Source organism: Carcharhinus amblyrhynchos, chromosome 3 (genome assembly GCF_965287045.1).
Source record: "Carcharhinus amblyrhynchos chromosome 3, sCarAmb.v2.hapA, whole genome shotgun sequence".
NCBI lineage: Eukaryota > Metazoa > Chordata > Chondrichthyes > Carcharhiniformes > Carcharhinidae > Carcharhinus > Carcharhinus amblyrhynchos.
Genome location: NC_137326.1, coordinates 114696230 through 114717386, shown reverse-complemented (window position 1 = coordinate 114717386; position 21157 = coordinate 114696230).

Sequence of the window (21157 nt, the reverse complement as noted above, 5' to 3'; positions counted from 1 at the left end):
GAATTGGATACATTTGATATCACTGCCACTTGTGGACACACTTGATCCAGGCTATGAAAATTTGTCACGTTTTCAAGGTATACAGTCAAGCTGAAATGGTAAAGCAATTTATCAAAATAAAATCACTTTTCACATTAAGTGCAATGACTATAATAATTGTTCACCACATTTTTGGACTATGAGTTTTAAGAAACACGGTCCTGAGTTTCTATATAACTTTGCGCTGTCAGTAAGATTGCGATGTGGCTAAAGGCATTTACACCAAGATTAAAATCTTGGTCACATATGCAGAGGTATATGTCAATATAAAAATAAGTAAGAGCTTCTATTTAGACACCAACTTTTATATCCATAGGGTGTTCCAAAGCACCTAACAGTCAATTTTAAATTGTAGTCACTGTCAGTTTGTGCTACAGTAAGTACACAAGGTTCGACAAACAATGTTGACATAAATTATCAGCTTTAGAGAAGTTGAATGAGGGATAAATGTTGACTGGGAAACCAGGAGGAACACCCTGCTCCTCTTCAACTGATCCCATGCAATCTATATGTAATATGTTGGGGTTCAGACTGCTCCTTTACCAGTGTGGTCAGGTGACTCTGGATAATTAGTTCTGCCTATTGTAGGACCCTGTTGGGCAGTCTTAGACCTCTCTGGGAATCAGTGCACAACTTCAATAAAGAGCACCCAGTGTTCAAGTTATCAAGGCTATTTCCTGATTCTTTATGCACCTTTAGTCCATAGGGGCATTCCTAATAAGATAGTGAAAGGATCTCATTATTTAATGCCTCATCTAAAAGTAACCCCACATTACTGTACTGAAGTGTTAACCTAAATTGATACGTACATATCTTGGACCGGGGCTTGAACTGGCATGAGATGAGAAATGCAAGTCCTTGGTAGATTCAACATATATTGTGAAGGAATATTTGTCAGCTTTACCAGAGCTGGTAGAATACTTACTGATGTGATTTAATAAGATACACCAAGCAAATACATATCATGGATTTGATATAATAGAATCTCTGATTAAAGCTGCATAATCAAAGCAATCAGCTTTTCTTTGTAGCTGTCTGGGACTAGAGAGAGAACACAGGACAAAGGAGCAGGCATCGGCCGTCAAGCCAATACTGACATTCAATAAGATGTGACTGATCTGTCTGTTGCCTCAACTCCCCTGTCCTGTCTGCCCTGCATAACCCTTGACTCCCTTGTTATAGAATCATAGAAACCCTACAGTACAGAAGGAGGCCATTCGGCCCATCGAGTCTGCACTGACCACAATCCCACCCAGGCCCTACCCCCGTATCCCTACATATTTACCCACTAATCCCTCTAACCTACGCATCCCAGGACACTAAGGGGCAATTTTAGCATGGCCAATCAACCTACCCCATATATCTTTGGACTGTGGAAGGAAACCCACGCAGACACGAGGAGAATGTGCAAACTCCACACAGACAATGACCAATGCCGGGAATTGAACCCAGGTCTCTGGAGCCGTGAAGCAGCAGTGCTAACCACTGTGCTACTGTGCCGCCCTATCAAGAATCAATCTAACTTTGCCTTGAATAAATTCAGTGTCTCAACCTTCACTGTTTTCTGGAGAAGAGAATTCCACAGACTAACGACCTTCTGAGAGAAAAAAAATTCTCCTTATCTCTGGCCCAAATAGGTGATCTCTTATTTTGAAGCTGTGTCCCTGAGTTATAGTCTCCCACGTGAGTCAGTGTGCACCAACTTGTCGCAGTGTCTGTGGCTAGCCAGATTACAATTAAGCTAGTTTGATTGTGAAGCTTACATTATTAAAACATCTGCAATTTTAATATTTTAGCTCAGCTTTCAAAGAACTACTTAAGAATTGGATTATGGATTTTCAAGAAACACAGGTGAAACTCATAAGACTAGATTCTGTAAAGGTTACCTTAACAGTTCTGCCTGTACTTGGTTAACAATTTCTTCTTTCGTTTTGAGCACATTACAGAATGTCTGTATTGCATCAATGACAGTCTGTGGGAAAAAAAAAATCACAAAAATTACAAATACAAATGTATCTGGCAGAACCCTCCATTTCATACTAACACTGTGAGAGAAGAATGCACTACAGATAGTGGAAATCTAAATCTAAAACAGGGCTGGTAAAATTGTGAGAGGCGAAAAACCAGCTGTGAACCTGGGTCAAGCCAGTAAGATCCCCCGCATAGTGATAGCGGGGGGAGTGGGGGTGGGGGGCAGATGTTAAATAAGCCGTGAAAGCCAGCTTTGGAGCACCCTTGCGCCATTGTACAAGGCACGTAGATCTGTCAGTTAACCGGAACACCCCTCCCACCCCCTCCACACAAACAGCTGACCTCCCCCTGCCATCATTGGCAGTATTGTCACACAGCCATCCCCCCCACCACATCAACACAGGTCGCCGGCATGAGGAGCCTCCCGATGAGTCTCCTGATGGATCTCCAACATGCCCCTCATCACAATCCCCTCCACGACCCAACTTTGCATGACCCCACTTGCAGAGCCCTCCCTTGCAACATCACCCTCCTTGCACAGCCCCCGTCATTATGTTACAACGCTCCCCATCATAGTCCCACACCCCCACTAAGGCCCAACCCCTACTCAAGCCCTACCCACTTGGCACTGTCCTGACGCACATATGGTGCCAATCTGAAAACTTCCAGGGTGCCAGTCAGGCATGCCCAGGGTACCAGTTGGGCACTGCCAAGTGAGCAGCACCCGACAAGCATGACTCAGCTTCACCCCTGACCACCCAGGGGCTTCAATGACTTCCAATCCTCCAGCATGGCCATGGCATCTAATCCCCAACACTGCAGAGAGGTAGTGATTCTCACAGGCTTGACATCTCATTGACGAGGTGGGAAGCACCCGGAGTGGTGGGGGCGCGGGGGGGGGGGGGGGGGTGGCGCGGGGGAAGCAGCCGTGCCAAACTTGGTAAGTACATTTAAATGCAGGCAATCCTATGTAAATGAACTTTGTACCCAGAAAGGAAGCAAAGCTGTTCTCGCCAGTAAAATGGGGCCGAGAAGATAGATATCCCATTTGCGCCAGGGGTGAATCAGATTATTGGCCTCTCGCACCACCTTCCCAGTTCGCCATGCTGATCAATGGATGCAGCAAGCTAATAAAGTCGTGCCCAAGGTTTAATGGCCTCAATGAGGCCCATCAGATGGGCCTCTTGGATTATGAGCTCCCTGACTGATGGAATGATTGCCTGCACAACCAGGACATCTCACCTGCGTATATAATGAATAGCCGTGATGTGGAGATGCCAGCGCTGGACTGGGGTAAACACAGCAAGAAGTCTCACAACACCTTAACCTGGCATTTTAAGGTTTCTTACTATATAATGAGTCTCAGGCCTACCTGCACTCCAGGTCCCAACTTTGTATCTGAAACACTCTTAGGCATGGAGATATATTCACAAATAAAGGGAACCTGGTGAAGGGACAGCAGCCTCTGAATAATTATTTCACAAGGAGGCTGGGTTTTAATTATCAGAAAACATTTTTGGCCAGATAGTTAAGAAAGATGTGCTGGTTAGGTGCATTGACCCAAACAGGGGCTGGAGTGCGGCAACTAGGGGAATTACACAATAACTTCATTGCGGTGTTAATGTAAACCTTCCTTGTGACTAATAAATAAACTTTAACTTTAAAATTACAGGGAGAAATAGAATGGTGGCCTCAAACTTGAAAGATCATGTTGACAGTCAATAGTCAGGATTATCTTGATGTGGCAAACAAACAAAAGACCTTTTTACATTTTAACTACATACAACTGACCTCTTCTTCTAACTCCTCTGGATTGGTCATTATTTCTGTGAGAATTTCTGTGGTTGAGTTAACATTTCCGACAGTTAGCTCTTGTGGACGACTTGTCAGAATCACAACTTGACTTGCAGCTTTTGCTTTACCTAGGGAATTGTTGGTCAAGCTTTTCTGTATAAAAATAACAGAAAGTAGAAAAAAATCATAACATTCTAGAAACACACAGTTGGTTTACCAGCAAATAGAAATAAAGATGTTAACGTTTCAGGAGGCAATTTGCATCAGAACTGAGATATGATGAAAGCAAAGTTTAAAAACATGATGAGTCCTTCATCTGTCACATTCAGTGGTAAATTAAACAACTAACCACCGACTCAACGAACATCCTGAATGATGGTGGAGACCAAGAGACAAGGCTGAAGCATTTGCAATGACCTTCGACCTGAAGTGTCAAGTAGATGATCAAACCTGATCCCCCCCCCACCACAGACACCAGACTTCAGGCAATTCAATCACTCTACAAAATTTCAAAAAACAGCTGAAGGCACTGGGCACAGCAGAGGATATGAGCCCCGATACGTTCCAACTATAGCACTGGAGGCTTGTGCTCAGGAACTAGCGACACCCCTAGCCAAGTTGTTCCAGGATAACCACAACACTGGCATTTACCTGGCAAAATTGCCCAGATATGTGCTATTCACAAAAAGCAGCACAAATCCAATCCAGTTAATTTCTGTCCCATCAATCTATTCTACTTTTAATTGTTACCAAAATGATGAAAGGTATCACTGTCAGTGCTATCAAGCAGCACTTACTCAGCGATAACCTGCTAACCAATTATCAGTCTGGCCCTCCTCTCCTCGCCAACTGTTCCTCCATAAATCATGGAACTACTCTACACGGTGCCACCTTCCTGGCGTGACTGACTGACTGCATCGTTTGTGTTTAAATGCAGCTCCCCCTTGTTGACGATGCACAGCTGTGGCCACTTTGGGCGAGTCATACACCTGGAGCCTCCAGAACTGTGTGATTTGCATGGAGACTCTTCCACTGAGTGTCGAAAGATTGCAATGTGTAGCTCATCCGAGAGACTGGCGCGGAACATTCCTGTTTCCTCGCCGTTATGACACTTAGAAATTTCTGGGGGAAAATTCTGCCCGTTAGGTTTAATCTTGTTTATATTAATTTATTGCTCATGCCTTGACTTACCAGGACACCAGTCAGATTCATATCACATTCAAGTTCATTTGGCGTAGTCAGAATCAAGCTTCCGTTGTACAAACAATATCGTGATGCACGTGGTGAACCAGCTGACAAACAACAAAAGGTAATAAATGTAATTGTGTCTATAAGATGTGGTACGACCACTTGAAATTGGTGGCAAAAACATTCACAAAAATCGGGAACAATGCTTTTGACTTTTCCTTATTTTGAAAGGCAGCAAATAATAACGCAATTATGACATGGTATTCTTTGAAGTTGTGGGTTACCTGCAGATTTTTATTAAATTTGATCATCTGATTTTCCCTTCACCCTCACTTAATTAAAACTCAGTGCTGCCAGCAGAAACTACAGATCTCACACAGTGGTCTCACTGCAGAAGGATGGCATTTGGCATTTGAATGGCATCCACCATTACATGGAGTCTGCACCAGCTCTCCAACAGAGCATCCCAGCCAGGCCCACCTCCTGCTTTATCTCCACAAGCCCACACATTTATCCCACTAATCCCTAACCTACACATATTTGGGCTGTGGGAGGAAACCGGAGCACCCAGAGGAAACCCACACAGACACAGTGAGAACGTGAAAACTCCACACAGACAGTCACCCAATGCCGGAATGGAACCCAGGTCCCTGGCACCGTGAGGCAATAATGCTTGCCAGCATCAGAGATCAGGAATTCTCAGCTACATCAGGAAGCAGGGATCTGATTATCAGAGAAGCAACCCCAGTTAAAAATGGGTGAGAATCAGTGAACAGAGATCAGTTTTCATTCAGAAGCAAGGATAAAAGGACTGCTAAATCTGGATGCAATTTTACCACTTCATCGTGCCCTGATGTGTTTGGCAAGCTGGGGAAATAGTGTGTAAAGCTAAAAATCCAAAATGGCTTGCTACTGCCCCTGCCCCTCTTTAATGGTGCTAAATCCTTCATGCCCAGAAAGGGCACAAAGCTTATTAGCATGAGACTGACTGGATTTCAATATTATTAGCAAGTTCAAAGTGTAATCGTCCAATGTCCCAGAGGCTTCCCACCTCTCTGGCAGGATGTCACTGTTTGTACTGCTCTTTAAAAGTGTGATTCAGGCACAGCAGTAGTGATGGTGAGTGAGGAGGTGAGTGTCGCTGAGCACCAACCTGCAGGGGAAGGTGGCAGCTGCTGCCATGCTGCAGAATGTGGTTGGGGGTTTGCACGGGTGGAGAGATTTCAGGGGGCTCATGCCAGTCTGAGGGTGCTCGGGTTTGGAGCTCCTGTTACATGCATTCCCCCTGGCCAACAAATAACCCAAGTGGAGTCCCAACCCTACTCAAGTCACACTGGTTACCCTGCCATCTGTCTGCTGGACAGCCTCTGTGGTTTATTGCTGACATTCCAGCCCAGGCTTCACTAACAGTCAAGGGAGCTTGGCAGGTGTCAGCACAACTCCTCACACTGGACAGACAGGTGGAAAAGGTAGTGAAGGCGGCATATGGCATGCCTGCCTTTATTGGACGGGGCATAGCGTATGAAAGTTGGCAATTGATGTTGGACTTATATAGAACAATGGTTAGGCCACATTTGGAATACTGTGTCGAGTTCTGGTTGCCACACTACCAGACGGACATGGAGGCTTTGGAGAGAGTGCAAAAAAGGTTTACCAGAATTTTGCCTGGTATGGAGGGTCTTAGCTATGAGGTGAGATTGAGTAAATAGGGTTGTTCTCCCTGGAAAGACAGAGGTTGAGGGGTGACCTATTAGAAGTTTATAACATTGTGAAGGGCACGGATAGGGTGGACAGTTGGAAGCTTTTTCCCAGGTCAGAAATGACAAACACGAGGGATCACAAGTTCAAGGTAAGGGGAGCAAGGTCCAATACAGAGATGCAGGGGACGTATTTTACAAAGAGGGTGGTGGGTGGAATGCACTACCAAGCAAGGTGGTTGAGGCAGACTCGCTAGGATCATTTAAGACTTATCTAGATAGGCGGGAGAGTGAGAGCAGGAATGGAATGAGGTGGAGGGTGAATGCGTGGCTGAGGGACTGGAGCAGGGGGCAGGGATTCCGGTTCCTGGATCATTGGGACCTCTTTAGGGGAAGGTGTGACCTGTACAATAAAGACGGGTGGCACTTGAATCCCAGGGGGACCAATATCTTGGCCGGAAGGTTGACTAGGGCCACTGGGGGGACTTTAAACTAGAAAGGTTGGGGGGAGGGAATTAAGATGTGGTGACAGAGCGAGGAGGTTAGCTCCCAAGTAGAGAAGGACTGTAGACAGTATGAGAGGGAGGTTAAATGGGTGATGGAGAAGGGAAGCGCACAGACCGAGGGTCTGAGGTGTGTCTATTTTAACGCCAGGAGTGTAGTGAATAAAGTGGATGAGCTTAGGGCGTGGATTGCTGCTTGGGAATGTGATGTGGGGGCCATTACGGAGACTTGGATATCTCAGGGACAGGACTGAGTACTTCAGGTGCCGGGATTCAGATGTTTCAGGAAGGACAGGGAGGGAAGCAAAAGAGGTGGTGGAGTGGCACTGTTGATCAGGGACAGTGTCATGGCTGTAGAGAAGGAGGATGCCGTGGAGGAACTGTCTACAGAGTCTCTGTGGGTGGAAGTTAGGAACAGCAAAGGGTCGATAACTTTGCTGGGTGTTTTCTATAGGCCGCCCAATAGTGACAGGGAAGTTGAGGTGCAGATAGGGAAACAGATCCTAGAGAGATGTAGTAATAACAGAGTTGTCATGATGGGAGATTTCAATTTTCCAAACATCGACTGGAATATCCCAAGGGTAAGGGGTTTGGATGGGGAGGACTTTGTTAGGTGTGTTCAGGAGGGTTTCCTGACACAGTACGTGGTTAAGCCTACAAGAGGAGAGGCTGTACTTGACCTGGTACTGGCTAATGAACCAGGACAGGTGTCGGATCTCTCGGTGGGAGAGCATCTCGGGGATAGCGATCATAATTCTATCTCTTTCACGATAGCATTGGAAAGAGATAGGATCAGGCAGGCAAGGAAGGTGTTTATCTGGAGTAAGGGGAAATATGAGGACATCAGGTAGAAAATTGGATGAGTAAACTTGAGGGAGGTGTTCTTGGGGAAAAGTGCTGAAGGAAGGTGGCGGATTTTCAAGGAATGTTTGTCTGGAGCTCTGCATGACAACGTTCCGATGAGACAAGGAGGTTTTGGTAGGTCACGGGAACCGTGGTGCACGAAGCTTGTGATTAACTTCATCAGGAAGAAAAGAAAGGCGTACAAAAGGTTCAGGGAGCTAGGAGATGTTAAGGATCTAGAGGAGTATAAGGCTTGTAGAAAGGGGCTTAAAAAGGAAATTAGGAGAGCCAGAAGGGGTCATGAGAAGGCCTTGGTGGGTAAGATTAAGGAGAATCCCAAGGCGTTCTACAAATATGTGAAGAGTAAAAGGATGAGAAGTGAAGGGATAGGACCTATAAAAGGTGAAGGGGGAAAAGTCTGTGTGGAACCAGAAGAAATGGCAGAGGTGCTTAATCAGTACTTTGCCTCAGTATTCACGGTGGAAAGTGATCTGAGAGGTTGTACTACAGGTTTGCGGTGGACTGAAAAGATTGAGCATGTGGACAGTAAGAAAGAGGATGTGTTGGAACTTTTAAATTCTATCAAGATAGATAAGTTGCCCGGACCAGATGGGATATACCCCTGGTTACTGTGGGAGGTGAGGGAAGTGATTGCAGAGCCCCTGGCAATGATCTTTGCATCATCGATGGAGACGGGAGAGGTTCCAGAGGATTGGAAGATTGCGGATGTGGTTCCTATTTTCAAGAAAGGGAACAGGGATAGCCCGGGAAATTACCGACCGGTGAGTCTGACCTCAGTGGTTGGTAAGTTGATGGAGAGGATTCTGAGGGACAAGATTTATGAGCATTTAGAGAAGTTTAGAATGATCAAAAATAGTCAGCACTACTTTGTCAAGGGCAGATTGTGCCTTATGAGCCTAGTTGAGTTCTTTGAAAATGTGACTGAACACATTGACGAAGGAAGAGCAGTGGATGTGCTTTACATGGACTTCAGCAAGGCGTTTGATAAGGTCCCCCATGCAAGACTTCTTGAGAAGGTGAGAGGGCATGGGATCCAAGGGGCTTTGGCCTTGTGGATCCAGAACTGGCTTGCCTGCAGAAGGCAGAGAGTGGTTGTGGATGGGTCTTTTTCTGCAATGGAGGTCAGTCACCAGTGGAGTGCCCCAGGGATCTGTTCTGGGACCCTTGCTGTTTGTCATTTTCATAAATGACCTGGATGAGGAAGTGGAGGGATGGGTTAGTAAGTTCGCCGACGATACGAAGTTTGGTGGTGTTGTGGATAGTCTGGAGGGATGTCAGAAGTTGCAGCGTGACATAGATAGGATGCAAGACTGGGTGGAGAAGTGGCAGATGGAATTACATGCAGATAAATGTGTAGTGGTCCATTTTGGCAGGACCAACGGGATGAAAGAGTACAATATCAAGTGTAGGAGTCTTAGCAGTGTTAAGGAGCAGAAGGATCTTGGGGTCCAGGTCCATAGGACTCTTAAATCGGCCTCGCAAGTGGAGGATGTGGTCAAGAAGGCGTATGGTGTACTGGCCTTCATTAATCCAGGGATTGAGTTTAGGAGTCGGAAGGTAATGCTGCAACTTTATAGGACCCTTATCAGACCCCACTTGGAATACTGTGTGCATTCTGGTCGCCTCACTACAGGAAGGATGTGGAAGCTATTGAGAGGGTGCAAAGGAGATTTACAAGGATGTTGCCTGGATTGGGAGGCATGCCTTATGAAGATAGGTTGAGGGAGTTAGGTCTCTTCTCCCTGGAGAGACGAAGGTTGAGAGGCGACCTGATGGAGGTTTATAAAATGTTGAGAGGAATAGATAGGGTGGATTCTCGGAGGCTATTTCCCAGGGCTGAAATGGTCGCTACGAGAGGACACAGGTTTAAGGTGCTGGGAAGCAAGTACAGAGGAGATGTTAGGGGTAAGTTTTTCACTCAGAGGGTGGTGAGTGAGTGGAACCAGCTGCCGTTGGTGGTGGTAGAGGCAAACTCGCTGGGGTCTTTTAAAAGTACATGGGATTTAATGGGATTGGGAGTTACAGATAGTTCTATGGCCTAGTAGGTATGGATGTGATCAGCGCAAGTATTGGGCTGAAGGGCCTGTTTGTGCTGTAGTGTTCTATATTCTATGTTCTATGTTCTATGTAGATAGCCATGTGAACAGACTGGGAATAGAGGGATACAAACGGATGGTCTAGTTAGGAATACATGATTGGTGCAGGCTTGGAGGGCCGAAGGGCCTGTTCCTGTGCTGTATTCTTCTTTGTTCTTCGTTTCTTTGTTCTTTGCTCCCTACAATGGCTACCCATCATATGAAAGTCACGAGGGTGCTCCTCCACCTTCTGTCTGGACTGCCAGCCAATGCACCAGACATGCCGATGTGCACACACAGGTCTATGCTTCAAGGTTTCCCAAAGGGACTCTCTATGCAGCCACCCTTACAGTCTCCATGGCTGCCATGGCGAGGATGTAGCAGCCCAGTGAAATTGTGCATGGCACTGGGGACGCTGTCAGATCACCAGCATCAAGAGTCATGGGGACATGGGTTGCTGGGAGAGAGTGAGGCGCTCAGAGTGGGTAACTGCCGCAGTACTTCCCAGTCCTCAGCACACGTGTGTTCATGAGGCAACTACATTTACTTTGACATGGGTCAGGTCCAATAGCATGTCCGGGCTACAGGCTTCGCTGCCATCGCCAGGATGCCCCATGTGCAGAGTGCTGTCAATGGCACGCACATCGCCCTGCACGGCCCGTACAATCATAGGGTGCCCTTTATTGATTGAAGGGGGTTCCATTCTCTGTACAGCAGATGTCTGTGACCACGTGGCTAACATCAAGCATGTATGAGCATGGCAGCCAGACAGCACGCACAAAAGCAGAGTTCAGGCATCCCCAAGCTCTTTGAGGACCAATCTATGCTGCTGAATGACTCATGGGTGACTAGGCTATCTGCTGAGTCATGGCTGATGATGCCAATGCGGAGGTTCAAGACCCGTGCAGATACCCACTACAATGAGGCCCACGCTGTACCCGGTGAAGCGGGTTCCTGAAGATGTGGTTCCGCTGCCTGGACCGTTCCGGGTGTGCCCTCCAGAACTGCCCCCTGAGAGTCTCCCGCATCATCGGGATCTGCTGTGCACACCACAACGAGGCGCAGCAGTGGGGAGACAAAATGGAGGAAGAGGAGGAGGAAGATACGGACTGGGCCGAGGAGGAGGAGGATGGGGTCCAGGAGGGATGTGGAGAATGAGGCCGAGGAGGAGCGAGGGGACGGAGGACAGGCATTGACAAGGGAAGGACAGTAAGAGAGGCTCTCATCATCATGAGGTTCTCCCATTTGGAGCCATTGGGTCTTCCACCTGCCTGGCTCCTCGGAGGTTCCCGCCTCCACCTGATGCACATGCACGGCCATGTGCCCTGGCATGGTGATTGTATCTGTGCCAGTGGATGCTGCATGTGATGCCTGTGTTGACTGGTAGGTGCTTTCCTTGAAGATTTTACCAGTGGTATCAACAAGAGTCATAGCACAGGGGTGGGGGAGGGATGGGAATGGGTGGGGAGGTGCCAACCCCTGAAGGCTTGGCCTCACTCGGGACATTTACTGCAAAAGAAGGTTCAGTGCACAGGAGAGACAATTATCTGGGCAGATTGTAACTTACTTGTGTCAAGTCATACGAACAAAGGTTTTGTGGATCCCCAGTTCTGTGGTGCAAGCCAACCTGGCTATCAGTCATGGCTCTATCCTCGGACTACCTTGGTAGCCGCATGGCATACTTCTCAAAAGGAGTCAGGAGACACAGCTTAGGGATCCTAACACTGGTTTTCTCCCGCTTCCTCCTATTACGGCCCATCTTCTCCTGTGGGGATCAAAGGGGAATTGAAAGGCTGGAAGGGCGCAGGGTGTCAGGGGATGTTGGGGAGAGGGGTAATTGGGTAGTGTACGTCGACACCGTGCCTCGACAGACACGGGTTTTGACAGGGTTGGGGGGGGTGGATGCCAGTGGGGTTGGAGGCAGGTGCTGGAAAGCCACACAGAGTGTCAGGGAGTGGATCGAAGTAAACATACCCAGAGGTGATGGATGGCACGATGGGACTGTTGCCTGGATAGGATGGACACTCATCCTTGTAAGGTTGCTCATTTTCTTTCAGCACTGGACTCGGATTCCTTATGTCAGTGCGTGGGCACTCACAGCTGCTGCCATCGCTTCCCAGGTCACCTACCCAGCCCAACCCCTGGATCATCGGCCATCTCGGGGAATGAAGATGGTCCTCCTCTCCCCCACAACGCCAAGCAGCCAACACAGTTCTCCCCCTGTGGGCGCAGGGCTGGTTTACACGGTGCCATCTTCCTGGCGTGACTGACAGTGGATATATCGTAAGTGTTTAAATGCAGATCCCCTTTGTTAACAACACAGAGCTGTGGCCATTCTGGGCAAATCACGCATCTTGAGCCTCCATAATGACGTGATTTGCATGAAGGCTCTTCCATTGCACCGACTGCCAAAATATTGTGATGTGGACTGTGCCTGAGAGACTGACGTGGAGGACTCCTTTTTTCTCACCATGATACTTAGAAATTGTTTGGGAAAATTCTGCCCAAGGACTGTCCACATAAAATGGGGGCTATAATAGCAAGTTATACAGTGATCAAGTAAATAGATAATTGTACACAGTATAGAAGAAAGTAATAAATGCCTTGAAGGATAAATGGTAATGAATTCAATTTACATACCATTTGAAGTGCCTTCCGTACAATTTTCGTTTGAAAATCCAATTGATCCCAAATTAATTTCGGCAAATGTCACACGTTCATCATCTTTAAGTATATAATTAGATTGGTTGCAGACTGCACCTGGGGAGAGAAAATAATTCCTCCGTAAGATGTTTAGTAATTTCTGATTTATATCCTCTATTGTGCTGGATGAAAATTCGGTCGATTTTATTCTCATCACCTTTGCTGCCTTCTGCTGAAGATACATATTCATTCTGTGATATGTTGCCATGGGCAACAGCTACCCATCAATACCAAGTGGGCACTGTTGAAATGGGAATCTAGAAAGTAAATGTGAATGGACTTTTTTATCCTTTACAGTGTATACATTTAGCTGAGATCTTAGTCAGTGAAGTAAAAGTCTCACAACACCAGGCTGCCCCTTCTCACTCACCCTTCATCAGGTGAGTGAGAAGGGGCAATGCTCCAAAAGCTCATGCTACCAAATAAACCTGTTGGATTTTAACCTGGGGTAATGAGACTACTTACACCAGCAATTTCACATCGTGAAATAAAAGAGGATGGGTCCAAAACTTCAAAGATGCATCATCTGGTGAAAACTTGGCAAAGTGAATACTGGTAACATTCACTTCTGATCCTGTGTGTAGTGGGTGTCTGTGTTACACAGGGCACGAGTGAAGCTCCCAGCAGAGGGGGCAGCAAGGAAGTTCTAGATAGCCACTCTCATAACAGCCAATGGCAGGAGGCTTTATCTGTCTTGTCCAAACCTTATCCCAGGTAGGTTATTTCCCTCATTCTGGTCCCAATCTCTCTTTCATATAATGCTATAAATAAAATGATCAAATCCTAGGAGAGTAACAATGAAATTTTAGACTATAATATCCTAGAGGGGAGGCAATGGCCTAGTGGTACTAACCTTAGAAACTCAGCTAATGGTTGTGGTGACCCGGGTTCAAATCCCGCCACGGCAGACGATGGAATTTGAATTCAATAAAAAATATCCAGAATAAAGAATCTACTGATGGCTATGAAACCATTGTCAACTGTCAGAAAAATCCACCTGGTTCACTAATGTCCCTTAGGGAAGGAAATCTACCATCCTTACCTGGTCTGGCCTATGTGTGACTCCAGAGCAATGTGGTTGATACTCAAAGACTGAGAGAACAAAATGGAAAAACAGTCAAAGACAAGCAGAGAAACATTGCAATGAGAAAACCTCAAGAGGCATCCCAAGAGAATGGCAAATGGGAAGATGAAAAGAGAGCAGTAAAGAACAAATTCGGAGAGCAGAGACGAATGAGAGAAATTTACAGTATGAGACTTTTTGTTATTAACATAAGGATTAATGTTTTCAGTAATATGTAATTCAATTTCTTCTAAAAGATGTAGGTCAAGGTTATAGCTTTAACAGTGGAATTGTTTGGATTACATTTACAAATTGAAATCAACTTACCTGAAAGAGCAAAACAATCTAATGCAAGCAGTCACAAAACCTGTCTTCTTGATGAAACATATTGTGGGTGATTCTCCCAACCCGCTGCTCTGCTCGAGTAGTACAGCAGATTCACATTGGACGTTACGGTCTCTGTGTCTGAAATCGGCACAAAGCTGATTATCATATTGAAATTAGCATTTCAATATGATTAGGGGTATTCTCCTGGCCCACTAGCATCTCCACCCACCACCCCCCCGCCAGGAATGGTTCCCTCCAGTGGTGTTTATGATTGCTCCCCACTAACGAGGAACAGGCACCTGACCCTGCTGGAGGGAACAGAGGCCATTGAGACTCCCAGGGAGGTCGGAGTAAGGAGGATGCCCCTTGGGCAGTGCCAGCCTAGCATTCTAGCACTGCCCATGAAAAACTGGTGCTGCCCACTGGGCCCCTTGGCTCTGCCCATTGGGCAGCAGGCAGTGCCGAGGGGGCAAGGCCAAGGGGGAGGGAACTCTCTGTAAAAGGGCCGAGTGAAAGGCGGGATTGAGGGCAATTGAACCAGATCATTAGGCTGGAGGGTGTCGGGGCTGCCGGGGGAAGGGGTCAGGGCTGGTCATCGGTGGGAGGGGGCAAGCACTGTTGGGTGAAAATAGGGGCTGGTCACAGGTGGAGATATCGGGGCTGGTTATCAGGGTCAGTGGGGGGTTGGGGCGGGGGTGGTGGGGCATCAGAACTGTCCAGGGTGAAGAGTCAGAGAGTTTAGGGCTGGCTGGGGAAGTAGGAACATAGTGGTAGGAACATAGAAAGTTGGGGAGGCCACCGATTGGAAGTGGGTGGGGGGTTGGTCAGGATAACCAGTGATCAGGAGGCCAGCAATGGAGGAACCACTGAGCACACGCCAATCTCCACTCTGACATATCAGCGTATGTGCAGTGGCTCGATCAGCTCTATGCCGTCACTATCTCACATGGAAACCGGCCCCACTCTATACTTTCTAGAGTGAATTTCACTGAGGCACTTTGCGATGCACAAAGTGTCAGTGATTCACTCTGATAAGTATGCTAAAAAAAAGGACCATCTTCATGCATATTGGGAATTTAGATTCTATTTGGGAGAATCCTAGCCATTGATTCTAACACTTACCTTCATTGCAGTTTTTCCCTGTCCAAACTGAAGGGCAAATGCAAACATAATCATTCTTTGTCTGGATGCATCTCCCGTTATTTTTGCATGGATTAGATTTACATGGATCACTTTGAGGTGTTGTTGGAGTTGTTGGCCATGGAGTTGTTGTAGTTGTAGTTGTTGTTGTAATTGCTGGGCTTGGAGTTGTTGTATTTGGAGTTGTTGGCCATGGAGTTGTTGTAGTTGTAATTGCTGGGCTTGGAGTTGTTGTATTTGGAGCTGTTGGCCATGGAGTTGTTGTAGTTGTAGTTGTTGTTGTAATTGCTGGCCTTGGAGTTGTTGCATTTGGAGTTGTTGGCCATGGAGTTGTTGTAGTTGTAGTTGTTGTTGTAATTGCTGGGCTTGGAGTTGTTGTATTTGGAGTTGTTGGCCATGGAGTTGTTGTAGTTGTAATTGCTGGGCTTGGAGTTGTTGTATTTGGAGCTGTTGGCCATGGAGTTGTTGTAGTTGTAGTTGTTGTTGTAATTGCTGGCCTTGGAGTTGTTGCATTTGGAGTTGTTGGCCATGGAGTTGTTGTATTTGTAGTTGTTGTTGTAATTGCTGGCCTTGGAGTTGTTGTATTTGGGTTTGTTGGCCATGGATCTGTTGTTGCATTTGCTGGCCATGGAGTTGTTGTATTTGGAGTTGTTGGCCATGGAGTTGTTGTATTTGGAATTGTTGTGCTAATTGTTGGCCATGGAGTTGTTGTATTTGGAGTTGTTGTAATTGTTGGCCATGGAGTTGTTGTAGTTGTAGTTGTTGTTGTAATTGCTGGCCTTGGAGTTGTTGAATTTGGAGTTGTTGGCCATGGAGTTGTTGTAGTTGTAATTGCTGGGCTTGGAGTTGTTGTATTTGGAGTTGTTGGCCATGGAGTTGTTGAATTTGTAGTTGTTGTTGTAATTGCTGGGCTTGGAGTTGTTGTATTTGGAGCTGTTGGCCATGGAGTTGTTGTAGTTGTAGTTGTTGTTGTAATTGCTGGCCTTGGAGTTGTTGTATTTGGGTTTGTTGGCCATGGATCTGTTGTTGCATTTGCTGGCCATGGAGTTGTTGTATTTGGAATTGTTGTGCTAATTGTTGGCCATGGAGTTGTTGTATTTGGAGTTGTTGTAATTGTTGGCCATGGAGTTGTTGTAGTTGTAGTTGTTGTTGTAATTGCTGGCCTTGGAGTTGTTGAATTTGGAGTTGTTGGCCATGGAGTTGTTGTAGTTGTAATTGCTGGGCTTGGAGTTGTTGTATTTGGAGTTGTTGGCCATGGAGTTGTTGTATTTGTAGTTGTTGTTGTAATTGCTGGCCTTGGAGTTGTTGCATTTGGAGTTGTTGGCCATGGAGTTGTTGTATTTGTAGTTGTTGTTGTTGTAATTGCTGGCCTTGGAGTTGTTGTATTTGGGTTTGTTGGCCATGGATCTGTTGTTGCATTTGCTGGCCATGGAGTTGTTGTATTTGGAATTGTTGTGCTAATTGTTGGCCATGGAGTTGTTGTATTTGGAGTTGTTGTTGTAATTGCTGGCCTTGGAGTTGTTGTATTTGGTTTTGTTGGCCATGGAGTTGTTGTTGCATTTGCTGGCCATGGAGTTGTTGTATTTGGAATTGTTGTGCTAATTGTTGGCCATGGAGTTGTTGTATTTGGAGTTGTTGTTGTAATTGCTGGCCTTGGAGTTGTTGTATTTGGTTTTGTTGGCCATGGAGTTGTTGTTCCATTTGCTGGCCATGGAGTTGTTGTATTTGGAGCTGTTGGCCATGGAGTTGTTGTATTTGGAATTGTTGTGCTAATTGTTGGCCATGGAGTTGTTGTATTTGGAGTTGTTGTAATTGTTGGCCATGGAGTTGTTGTAGTTGTAGTTGTTGTTGTAATTGCTGGCCTTGGAGTTGTTGTATTTGGAGTTGTTGGCCATGGAGTTGTTGTATTTGGAGTTGTTGTTGTAATTGCTGGCCTTGGAGTTGTTGTATTTGGTTTTGTTGGCCATGGAGTTGTTGTTGCATTTGCTGGCCATGGAGTTGTTGTATTTGGAATTGTTGTGCTAATTGTTGGCCATGGAGTTGTTGTATTTGGAGTTGTTGTTGTAATTGCTGGCCTTGGAGTTGTTGTATTTGGTTTTGTTGGCCATGGAGTTGTTGTTCCATTTGCTGGCCATGGAGTTGTTGTATTTGGAGCTGTTGGCCATGGAGTTGTTGTATTTGGAATTGTTGTGCTAATTGTTGGCCATGGAGTTGTTGTATTTGGAGTTGTTGTAATTGTTGGCCATGGAGTTGTTGTAGTTGTAGTTGTTGTTGTAATTGCTGGCCTTGGAGTTGTTGTATTTGGAGTTGTTGGCCATGACGTTGTTGTATTTGTAGTTGTTGTTGTAACTGCTGGCCTTGGAGTTGTTGTATTTGGTTTTGTTGGCCATGGAGTTGTTGTTGCATTTGCTGGCCATGGAGTTGTTGTATTTGGAATTGTTGTGCTAATTGTTGGCCATGGAGTTGTTGTATTTGGAGTTGTTGTAATTGTTGGCCATGGAGTTGTTGTAGTTGTAGTTGTTGTTGTAATTGCTGGCCTTGGAGTTGTTGTATTTGGAGTTGTTGGCCATGACGTTGTTGTATTTGTAGTTGTTGTTGTAACTGCTGGCCTTGGAGTTGTTGTATTTGGTTTTGTTGGCCATGGAGTTGTTGTTGCATTTGCTGGCCATGGAGTTGTTGTATTTGGAATTGTTGTGCTAATTGTTGGCCATGGAGTTGTTGTATTTGGAGTTGTTGTGCTAATTGTTGGCCATGGAGTTGTTGTATCCGGAGACATTGTATTTGCTGGCCATGGAGTTGTTGTATTTGGAGTTGTTGTGCTAATTGTTGGCCATGGAGTTGTTGTATTTGGAGTTGTTGTGCTAATTGGTGGCCATGGAGTTGTATCCAGAGACGTTGTATTTGCTGGCCATGGAGTTGTTGTATTTGGAGATGTTATATTTGCTGGCCGTGGACTTGTATTTGGAACTATTGGCCATGGAGTAGTTGCTTTTGGAGTTGTTGGTGTATGTGCTGGCCATGGACTTGTTGTAATTCGAGTTGTTGATGTAATTATCGGCCATGGAGTTGTTGTATTTGGAGTTGTTGTTGTATTTGCTGGCCATGGACTTGTTGTATTTGGAGTTGTTGTATTTGGAATTGTTGTTGTAATTGTTGGCCATGGAGTTGTTGTATTTGGAATTGTTGTTGTAATTGTTGGCCATGGAGTTGTTGTGATTGGAGTTGTTGATGGAATTGTCAGCCATGGAGTTGTTGTAGTTGGAGTTCTTGTTGTTGTATGTGCTGGCGATGGAGTTGTTGTATTTGGAGTTGATGTTGTAATTACTGGCCTTGGAGTTATTGTAGTTGGAGTTGTTGCTGTAATTGCTGGCCAAGGAGTTGTATCTTGAGTTGTTGTCGTACTTGCTGGCCATGGAGTTGTTGTATTTGGAGATGTTGTATTTGCTGGCCATGGCCTTGTATTTGACATCATTGTTGTATTTGCTGGCCATGGAGTTGTTGTATTTGGAGATGTTGTATTTGCTGTCCATGGACTTGTTGTATTTGGAGCTGTTAGCCATGGAGTTGTTGTCTTTGGATTTGTTGTTTTATTTGCTGGCCATGGAGTTGTGGTATTTGGAGATGTATTTGCTGGCCATGGGCTTGTATTTGGAGTTGTTGTTGTAATTGTCGGCCGTGGAGTTGTTGTATTTGGCATCGTTGTTGCATTTGCTAGCCATGGGCTTGTTGTATTTGGAGTTGTTTGCCATGGAGTTGTTTGATTTGGAGTTGTTGTTGTTGTTGTAATTGCTGGGCCTGGAGTTGGGGTATTAGGGGTTGTTGTTGTCATTTCTGGCCATGAAGTTGTTGTACTTGTAGTTGTTGCCTTTGAAGTTGTTGATGTTGGAGTTGCCAGCATTGGAGTTGTCATTATTGTAGGAGCTTCTGCTGATATAGCCTCTAGAAGACAACATGGAAAAATATAATGATTTCTGAGCGTAATAAATAACTGAGTAGTTGCCCGCCATTCCACTTCTGCCATTTTAATTCCTCTTTCATCCACTTTTGTTTTTATTCATTCATGGGACATGGGCATTGTTGGCTGGCCAGCATTTATTATCCATCCTAGTTGCCTGAGGGCAGTTGAGAATCAACCACATTTCTGTGGCTCAAGCCACATGTAGACCAGAGCAGGTTAGGACGACAGATTTCCTTCCCTAAAGGAAATCAGTGAACCAGATGGATTTTTCTGACAATTGACAATGTTTTCATGGTCAACAGTAGATTTTTTTTTATTGAATTCAAACTCGACCACCTGCTGTGGCGAGATTCAAACCCACTTCCCCAGAACAGAAACTGAGTTTCTGAATTAATAGCCTACCGGTAATACCACTAGGCCATCGCCTGCCCAGGTGTCGGTGTGGAGATGAGGTGGGTGGCAGGGAAGGAAGATATTAAAAGCTACCCTTCAGTTTGCTACTGGATCAACACCTAGTTGTCCATTTCATAGTCTGTAAACTTGCATGTGGTTTCTTCAGCAACTTTATCTGAAGCTACTGATGGTTTTTAAATAAGTTTTTTTTTAAACTTTATTCCAATCCAATCAAGTCAAATTAAACCCAATTCAGAGTCCCAACAAGTTGGGACATTCCCGATCCAAGCTGACAAGACAGGGCTCTCACCTCCTGTCTTGGGCTTGATCTACATGATCCAAGCTGACTGGAGTAGGTGTAGCTCCTCCTCCAGGGCTTGATCTTATTTGCATCTTAGCCAAATGGCCGAGATGCCGCTTTAAAAAATTGCTTCAAATGAAGCTGAAATGTAACCCAATGACTTCAACCAAGTGCAGCATGTCGATACTACACTTGATCTTAGCCAAAAGGCCGAGTCTGAGGTCACATATCATCTGCCTCAAGAACAGCTTCTTCCCTACCGTACTTGATGAGCATTTCCTTCCTATTGCTAGAGCATTTTTATGATAAGCCTCTGATAATTGGATACCGATTAGCTTTATGAATACTCTTGCACTTTTTAATGAACTTAGGGGATGAAGAAAAGATTTATTCTTATCAAACACCTTCTTAAATTTCACATACATTACATCTGCCTGCATTCACTATATCTCTCCAATCACTTCTTCTGAATTGATAATCTAACAAAATAGTCATCAAATTCTGTTTAACATTGAATCAAAGTGTGTGCATTGAATCAGGTCAGGCTGGGGAAAAGTATGTAGGAAAGAAGAGCAGAGGAGAAATTCTGTTAAGAACTTGACAGATAATCAAAAGAACATGATAGTCGGATTAGTTCACAGGGGAGCAAGGAGATTTTGTTTGGGAGTCTGTTTCTTATTGCTGCACACACCACTGGCAGCTTCGAGTGGCTTTCCCTGGATTGGCTTCAGCATGAGGCAGGACCTCCAGTAGCTGCTTAAAAAACTGCCATTTTCCTTTCCTTTTCTTCATCCTTCTCCTGTGCATCAATTGTGAGTCGTTTCCAAAATGCAAATTGATGCAGCATGCAGCAAATGACAACTGTGCGTAATATCCTCCTATTGTATATTGCAGCATTCTGTAACATTCAATATTCCAATTGTCTGCCCAGTTGTAATGCATGTTGCACCTAAAACTTACTTCTATCGAATCTCAGCAGCAATACTAAAGAAGTGAACTCAATTCACTTCAGAGATAGAGGGCTGGATTTTCCTTCAGTCACACAATATCAGCAACTTACAGCTAGCTACATGACTCCAGAGCTAAATCATCAATTTGTCCACCAGTGGTTCTAATTATGTAAGCAAGATGGTTTAGGAGC